This window comes from Microtus ochrogaster, chromosome 6 (assembly GCF_000317375.1).
Source record: "Microtus ochrogaster isolate Prairie Vole_2 chromosome 6, MicOch1.0, whole genome shotgun sequence".
NCBI lineage: Eukaryota > Metazoa > Chordata > Mammalia > Rodentia > Cricetidae > Microtus > Microtus ochrogaster.
This window is the reverse complement of record NC_022013.1, coordinates 68,874,845-68,884,315: the sequence shown is the minus strand read 5'-3', so window position 1 is coordinate 68,884,315 and position 9,471 is coordinate 68,874,845. Positions and strand designations below refer to the sequence as shown.

At 38.7% G+C, this 9,471-nt stretch overlaps 1 protein-coding gene across 1 annotated transcript in view; it reads left to right on the top strand.

Moving 5' to 3' along the window:
* Positions 1-9,471, top strand: part of Atf6 (activating transcription factor 6) — a 167,485-nt gene that overhangs the window by 116,218 nt on the left and 41,796 nt on the right. The gene's annotated exons all lie outside the window — the stretch shown is intronic.

Here is a 9,471-nt window from a genome sequence, read left to right as displayed (position 1 = left end):
TGTGTGTATGTATGTATATGTATTTAGTTCTGTGTTGGTGGGTGAAGTTTTTTAGTGACTTCCATGAATGCCAGAGCTTACAAGCATTTGACGTCTAAAACGTGAACTGACAATTATATTCCTGCTAAAAGATTTAACTTAAGAGTGATCATCCAAAACTTGGAGCACAGTTTGCTCCCCCACTCCCCCCAAAAAGCCCTTCTAGAATAATACTGCCTTTGTGTAATACCTTTCAGGATGTTCCTATCTGTTGTGTTGTGTTGGTGAGGGACGTCTTGTGTAACCTGGCAGTCCAGTGCAGCACTTGGTGTGCATTCTTCTGGGCTTCAGCTCTATCCGTTGTTCACAGAAGCCCCGTGGAGTCACAGGAGAGAGGGCTCCACCTCAGATACTTCTCACACTGTCTGGAATCCTTCTGTCCGTGGGGCACTACGTGAAGATATTGGTATCTGTTCTTTAGAGACAGCTGTCTCACAGCTGGGCTCTGATGAGGAAGGCAAATGATTTCTAATTAGTCTGATTCACTAGTTTTTCTCTTCATGTTGCTGTTTCTGATGAAGAACATATTTCCTAATTAGACACTCAGAACTTTCTCCTTTAGTCTATCTCATGTATATCTGTTTTGGTTTTGCCATGATTTCACATAATTTTGAAATAAATTTGCAATAATTTGAGAAAACTTTGAAAACTGAATTTGGCTAGATATATAACTTAAGCCTCTTGAAATGTATATACTTCATGTTCTCTTAAGACTTCCTTCAATAAGGAAAGGAGGTCCATTTGTTAATTTTAAAAAGTTGTGGCTGGTCAGTGGTGGTGCACATCTTTAATTCCAGTACTTGGTAGGCAGAGGCGGGTGGATCTCTGTGAGTTTGAGGACGCGTGGTCTACATAGTGAGATTCAGATCAGCCAGGGGTACATAGTGAAACCTTGCCTCAAAACAAACAAACAAACAAATAAAATTGTAGTGAGTTTTTTTATTTGTCCATAGTCCAGGGCTCTGTATACAAAAAATTTAAACATCTTTTCATTTAGAAGTCATCTTTGCAGATCAGCCTTAAATTCCTTAAATTCCTAGTGAATCACATGAGGCTGTAAATATTGATCAGCAATACTTGTTTTGGTGGAGTTGGGAACATGTTAGGAAATACACATTTAATTGTAAGCAAGGCTGTGAAGGTTTTAAAAGCTTTTCTAAGGATGTGAGTAATAACCGTGATGATTGGATAGCCACAAGTTTACCAGAGCAATTATTAGTCATTTTTGTTAAATCATGTCTAGGATGTGAGAAAATAATATAAAATGAAATTGGGAGAGTCACCTGTTTCTTATACAGTGCTTTGCCAAAATATTCTTACTGTTAATAAAAAATGACCACTCATATTATAACTGTAAGTGAATCTTTTTCTTAAAAGTGAATAAAGTGGAAATGGAGATATAAGCACAAAGTCTAATATGTTAATTGATTTAACAGTGATAGGTATAAGGAATTGTGGGGACTTAAAAGCAGACCAGTTCATTTTACCTAGGCCTAGGTAAAGGAAAGCAAGAGAAGTAGATGGGAAGTGGTCCTGGAAGTTTGAAAATAGAGTTGACCCTTTCAACAACATTATTTAAAAATTAAAATGAATGCCAAAACAAAATATCAGGGATGCAGAGAAACTGCATCACTCCTGAGCTGCTGATGGGAACGTAGAAGATAAATTCAGTCTCAAAAGGCTATTGAAGCAATCATGCCTTAGAACACCAAAAACAAAAACAAAAAACAAAACAAAAGAAAAAACAAAAAATCCACAAACAAGAGGGTGAAAAACATGAATTGGAACTTCACCCATAGTAAAAACTGTTGTGATGAAAAGGATGCCATTAAGAAAGATAGAAAGCAGCTTCCAGAATGGTAGAAACCACTTGCAAACCAAATATATAAGAGGCTTGCACCCAGAGTGCACAAAGAAATCTTATAACTCAATAATAAAAAGCAACCCAATTAAAAACTGGCAGAAAATTACAAGACCAGCGTTGGTGCCTGCCAATCGATGAATGGATGAAGAAAATCTGGTGTATATACACACAACAGAATATCATTCTGCCAGAAAAATGGTTAGAGTGTCCATAGTGTTAGAAACAAAGATCCTCCTAGTATGAGCATTATAAACTCAGTAGTGAACGATAGGCCTCTTATTTTGTGATTTTGCAAAGTCAAGCATCAGCCCCAAATGGCAGATGAGCTGATGGGGGCAGAGAACAGTTATAGTTCCAGTGATCAGGAGGGTAAAGGCTTCCCCGTCATCTGGGTCTCATCTCTCCCTGTCCCCAGTGTTTTATCTTTTTCTCAGCAAAAGCCACGTGGGTTCATCTCTGCACTGTGCATCCTATGCATTTTAAACCTTATCAGGCTTGTGTCTTGCAGCAAGCAAGCTTAGCTGGTAGTAATTTCCCCTCTGAATTTTTAGTTTGGGTGGAGCAGCTTTCACAGAGTTTGTGGTGGATGATAACTAGATCTCCAGCAGGGGTCAAGTGTCTTCTGTTCTTCTGTATTTGAACCCAGATTTGCTTACGTAAAGAAACTTAAATTTATTTATTTATTTTTTTGTATGTGTATGTAGGGTCTGTGTGTGTGTGTGTGTGTGTGTGTGTGTGTGTGTGTGTGTGTGTGTGCATATCTTTGCCACTGCACATCAGAAGTTAACTTTTGGGAGTCAGTTCTTGCCTTCCACCATTGATTTTGCTGCCAGGCTAGCTGACCCACCGGTGAGCTTCCAGGGACTTCCCATCTCACTACAGATGGATGCTACCTCATGGCCATTGAGGCCATTTTTAACTCTACTCTGAGATTGGAAGTCATTAGAGTATTTTGATTTATATTTTAATAGAATTGTTCTAGATGTAGAAAGGAAGATCAAAACTCAGAAGAGCTTTAAGAGGCTGTTTTTTGACTCTGCCTAGACCCACCCGAGAAATTAATGAAATTCTTTAGATTAAGTTGACCTCTGTGCCAACTTCATCCACGAGCACTCCCGCCCGCGCTCTTCCTCCAACTCCTCCTTGCTCACACACACACACACACACAGAGAGAGAGAGAGAGAGACAGAGAGAGAGAGAGAGAGAGAGAGAGAGAGAGACTGTCTGCTGAGTCCATTTAGTATTGCTGGACTGTCAATTTGACCACCTGTGCAAATCTTGTCCCTAGAAAAAGCTGATTTTTCTGCTCTCAGCAGCCATTAAGTACCTCTTCATCGAAGGGTGGCAGTCCTTAACTGTGTAATTCAAATAAAAGTGGATTTTCTTCTTGGCAGTAGCACTCCGCTTCTAGGGTGAGCAGATGCTTAGCTTGGCTATTTAGATAATCTAAGATCCTGGCGGAAAATTTGTTTACCAAAATAAATAAGTCAGATTATTGGGGTTTGTGATTTAATTTTTAATGGCATTAAGAGAATTCAGAAGACATAGTTTGTTTGTTTGTCTCTGTTTTCTTATTTTGTAGTTTGGTTTGTCAGGAACAGTCTTTCATAAAATGTAGTCTAGGAACATTATATAATCCTTCCTATTTGTGTGAAATCAAGATTGAAAATTACCTTGAAAATAATGTGGTGGATGGTGGTGGCGGTGGTAGCAGTGGCAGCAATTACCTTGGAAAAATGCCCATTTTCTACAGAAAAGGTTAGGGGAATAGCCAGACCCAAAGGATCATGCAAGGAGAAATAACTGTAGACATAAAAGCTAAGTGGGATTGATTTAGTTTCTTCTCTGTTGCTGTGATATAATACTATGACAAAGCAACTTCGAAAAAAGGGTTCATTTTAGGTCACTCTTCCAGGTGATAGTCCATCATGACAGAGATGTCATAGCAACAGGAACTTTAAGCAGCTGGTGATACTACGTCCACAGTCAGAACAGTGAATGGATGCATGTATGTTGGTGCTTAGCTTGCTTTCAGAGCTCTTATGTAGATCAGGATCCTCTGCCTAAGGGAATGGTTCCACCCACAATGGGCTGTTTTCTCACTTTAGCTAATGTAATCCGGAAATCTCCCAGATATGTTCAGAGGCCCCGTTTCCTAGGTGATTTTAGTTTTTGTCTAGCTGACAATTAATACTAATCATCAGAGTGTCTCTTTCTCTCCCCTTCTAGAAGGGTAGAATCACTTACATGAAAAAGTCAGCTAGAACTGGAGGTGTAGCACAGTGGTAGACCACCTGCTTAACATTCATAAAGCCTTGGGTTCGATTCCCAGAACCAACAAAGAAAAAACAATTAAGAGAGGCAGGGAGAGAAGGCTACCTGGCTAGACTGTTGTTTCTTTGTGCTCTACTCCCTTCCTGCCTGTTGCCTACACAGCCTCGTCGCATTTGGGAAGCTTCCTACAGAGTATGATATAAGAACAACATCTCAAAGCAAACAAACTTGTTTGACCTTATTAGAATTTCAAGCTCATTTTTCCTGTTGACTTGCCAGCATTATCAGGATTGCATTACATGTCAAATTTTTCCTCTTGTCAGAATAGAAATGTCTCCTTCTTGCGCCATCTGTTTTACACTAATGGTTTTGATTAATTTTTCCTCTCCCTGGAACATGTTAGTGGTGCAGATGCATGCTTTATATTTCCTTTTATTGGTCTGTAGTTTTATTGCATACATTAGTGGCACAGATAGCACGTTCATTTTGGCTATTTCTACTAACTGTTTCTAGTTTGGGGATTAGTAATCTACTTTGCTTATGTTTTTAATGTGGTGAGAATCTCTACATCATAGGCAGTTTAATAGACTTTAAATGATGACATTCCACTTAATTTTACTACCTCTAATTTTTTCTTGCAATATTTGTTTTTATGGTATTTTACTATGTGTGTCTGTATATTTTGATGATTTCAAGTTTCCTAATTGACATTTTTTTAGTGAGCTGGTTTCTAATCAACAGTTTGTGTAGCTACAGGAAAACAATATCAGTTCCAAATGTTGTGGATTTAAATAGTAGTAACCTTGACAGTTCATTTGTGATTGCTGCTCTAGCCTTTTTTATTTTTGAGGTTTGGAAGCTTGAAAGATAGCTGGTAAGAGGATGAGGTGTAGTGATGGAAGAAAGCTGAAGCTTCCCAAGTTAGGAAGGTAGAGAAAACACAAAGCTGTTTTTTGAAATAAGGATGGATATTATTTTTTTTATTCTGATTTTAGTGGTTGCTATATTTGAAAAACAAGTCCATTGCAGGAATCCAGTGAATATAAGCCAAATATGAAATATTAAGAGTCCGTTGTTGTTAGTGTTGGCCTGATACACAACAGTTTTGACTCACAGTGGGCCATCCCGATCCAGTGAGAGCTGGATGTCAGTCATACTTGCAGCTTTTGCAGACTGAGGATCCTTACTCTTAGAGAGCAGCAGCAGATATTCAAAGATAGGGGCCCATGCTGAGCCAGAGTTTCCTCACAACAAACTGTCTCGTCTAGTATGGCGTGAACTGGCTAAAGTAGAGATTTTTTTTAAATGGAGATTTCATTCAGTTATTTAAATAAGCATTTCACTTGCCAGCTTTTAATGTAAGATTGATCAGTGCTTTGTTTTTAAGTCTAAATCTACTGTTCAGAACACCATATTTTTTCTTCTATAAACCATACTCACAATCCATCTGCCATAATTTCCAGTTATCATTGATAATTACTTTCTCTTATAATAAAAACTTACATATTGCTAAACAATGTGGTGGAAACTTACTTTTTTCTGTATCTTTTATAGTTTTGCAGTGAGAAAAATAGAGTTAACCTATTTACTTTTGTCAAACTGTGTCATCTCTGTTTTTACTTAGTTTATCAGTTTATATAATTTGAAAACACAATCACACTAACAAATCAGTGATTAGAAAAAAAATAATTAGCAATTGGCTTAAGTTAGTTTGAACTCTGGATATGCAAACCAACATTTATTATCTCTCAGTCAGGGGTAATTTTATTGTGAGTTATCGTAAATTCTAGCTAAGGAACATGCCTTGTACTTTTGTTCAGTCTATCTCCAATGCTTTTGCTTCCTTAAAAAGATGAGATGCTGTTTAATGCTGTGCTTTGTCCCCAGACTTTGACTGTCTCTGACAATGTACGTGGGGGAGGAAGTTGGAGGACTGTATGGAACTGGCGTCTTGGATCATGTATTACTGCTCAATATTGGAAAGCTGATTTTTTTCCTCACAGTGCAGTGCTTTATTGCCTTTCTACCAGCCTGTGAGAGTTTGAATAGCAAAGCGCCAGCTGTACTTTTTGTCTTCGTAGTTTTATCCCTGAGGGTGCACGCCCTGTAGTTTCTCAGCCCATTTGAAAATGTCTTAAAATAAGCAACAAGGTTTTGAATATTTATTTCTAAAGCAATATCCTTTTTACTTCTAACTAGCTTAACTTTTGTTGCTCTTGGGTTATTTTAATTGATGTAATGGGATGGAAACAATTGTGTTCAGACTCATCAAATTAACACCTCTACTTTTCCAGGACTGAATCTCCTCAATTAGTTCATTAATACAGATTTGAATAAGAGGAGGGGCTCCTTATCAAGAAGTCTAAATAATAAATTAATGAAGTGTCAGGTGTAGTGGTGCATGCCTTTAATCTTAGCACTTGGGAACCTGAGGCAGGTGAGTCTCTGTGAGCTCAAGGCCGTTCTGGTCTGCATAGCGAGTTCCAGACCAGCCAGAGCTACTTAGTGATACCCTGTCTCAAAGCTAAGTTAATAAAGTTATCCCTCATCATGTCAGCCTTTATGGAATTTCTGATGACCAAATATTTTTAGTACTGATTCACAAACAGATACTGTTACTAGTTATTAGACCTAGCATTAGATGACGGAAAATCCCATGCACTAGTGACTTAGGAAAATCCAAGTTCTATCTCTGTCTCATCTATAACTTTTAAATATCTGACTGTGGCTCTTTGGTCACCAGGCTCCCCATCTACTGGTTTATTGCTCTGGGATCCTCTGGTTGTAGCCTCCATCTCATAGCCCACTGTGGCTGCTCCAGCTGTAGCTGCCATGTCTGCTTCCTAGGTGACAGGAGAGAGAACATGGGTGGCCTTCCATCACTGCCATCTCAAAGAAGTTCTTTCAACTAGACTAAGTTGTCTTGCCTGGCTGCAAAGAAGTCTGAGACATATAGCCTGATTTCTGCCCAATTAAGTATCACAGGTTCTATTTCTATTCCAAAATTATAGTAGCAGGAGCGCATATATTGGAAACAAATCACAGTTTCTTTCTTAGTGCACAGCCTTTCCCGCAGGAAGGTAAAAGCCTGTGTTTCTGTTCGGTAAAACATTCTATGTAGCACAGTGCTGACTATGTAGTAGGTGGGTATGCTCAGTAAATGTTTTCGGGAATGAGTGGTGGAGGTGAGAGGTTACTTGTTGACTAATGAAAGTTCCTAGTTTCTATAGTTATAACTAGTAGAATTAACAATCTAAAATAGAGTAAGTTGAACATGGGAAAATAATTCAATAATTGTTACTGGCTTCATTTTTTTTTAAGGAAGGCACCTGTTTAACAAAGCAATTCTACAGTCCTAACTAATTATACATGTGTGTGTATGTGTAATATATTTTTATATAGAATACTCTTAGAATCAGTAATATACTAGCTTTGGTTACCTTCAGTTTTGATCAGTAAAACAAGCACTTTAAATTATAGATTGTATCATGTGTGGTGCCCTGGGTTCTATCCCTAGCACTGGAAAAAAAAAACAACCCAGTTTCCCATCTATAATCCCAGCACTCAGAAGGCAGAGGCAGGAACATTCAGAGCCAGCTAAACTGTGTAGCAAGTTCTAGGCCAACTTTAGCTACATAGTGAGACCCTCAAATACAGAATGGCTACCCCACTGTTTGCATATCTGTAATGATGAAAGACAAGACAGTTTAACTTTAATAATGTGTATAAATATGCTGTGTGGTTCTTTTTCATAAACAATAGCATAATTTTTTACTTCCTGCTACAAAATGTAGGAGACACTACATTTAAAAAAAATCATGTTTAGAAACATCTAGATCTTCACAAGAAACTCATAATTAAGTCTGAGCCTGACTTTAACCCTTCACCAATGCAATCTAACTGTTTATTTTTACAATAACCTTAATTTGGGCCTTGCAATTTGAGGGTTGTTTTCTTATTCAATTTAGACCATGAAACAATATTTTAATTATAGGAATTAAGCTATTTATAATTTTCACAACAGGAAGATGAGCAAATTGTGTTTCTTCTAGGTTATAATTTATTATCTTGCTCTCAGAAATGTGTGATCTTTGTGTCTAACAATGCACTTAACAAAATAAAACAGGGAAAGGAAAAACACCCGTCCTTGCTCCAGTGCTGGGATTCTGTTAGTCCCTCACTCCTCTCTCCACACTGGAAAGTATGTTCTCATGGAGCTGTGGCTTCGAATCCCACAAAGCACAGTAGTTAGCATAAGTGTCTCTGCCCAGCTCTGCTCATGAGTGTCTATTTTAACTTGTCTTTCACAGTCTAGGTTTTTCCTTTGCTTTGCTGATAATTTCATTTATCACTCATAGCCATATCAAATCTGGCATTTTGAGGAGTTCGTCCATAGAGCAAGTCTGTTGAGTGAAAGATGGAACACTGACTGTAGGAACATTAACAGAGAGCCATGTCAAACAGGTTCTGCTTAGGTTCTGTCTTTGCTCAGTCTAGCATGCTCCCTTAAGTCGAAATACTCTCAGAGCTTTACCCCTGTGGTAATTTCATGCTTTTGCTGGGCAAGAGCTGTTGATAATACTAGTTAATATCAAAGTCGTAAGTCATTTAAGACCTGCTTTAGAACATCTACAGATGTAACTACATTCTCCAAATACTGTACCACCCCACTGTTCCGCAGCCAGCCTCCCTTTGGCTTCTTCTTACTGTGAGTGGCTGTGTGGCTGGAGGCCTGGCATCCAGATGCTCTGAATCACTTTTGGGTCATCGAATGTTGGCCATGTCAATTTTAGAACTGTGTAATTGTAGGCAAACTCAGTTCTGTCAACCCTCCATTTTAGCTATGTGCTTTCTGTGGTTGCGTGGATGTGCAGGTGTGGATGTGGATGTGGGTGTGTGCATGTCCATGTGTGCAAAGGTAGGAGGCTGGTCTCAGGTATTGTTCCTTAGGACACTGCCTTTTGCTGTCCCGGAGCTCTTGGATTAGGCTAGGGTGGTGAGCTGTTGAGTCCTGGTGCTGGGATTAGCGCACATCCCCATACCTGGATTGTGTACATGTGCTCAGGTGTCGAACTTGTACGGCAGCCCAGCTGCTTCCCCAGTCCACACACATTCTAGTGTGCTATTGTCACAATAAATATCTATCACTGTGGCATTTTACCTCAAAAGAAGACACAAAGCAGGCCGTGCCCTAGGCCCTGGACCTGCTTTAGCCTTTTACATATTGATAATTTAAGAGAATTTTGGAGGACAAAAAGTTTCTCTCCTTTACAAATGGTTTGACAATGAAGAAG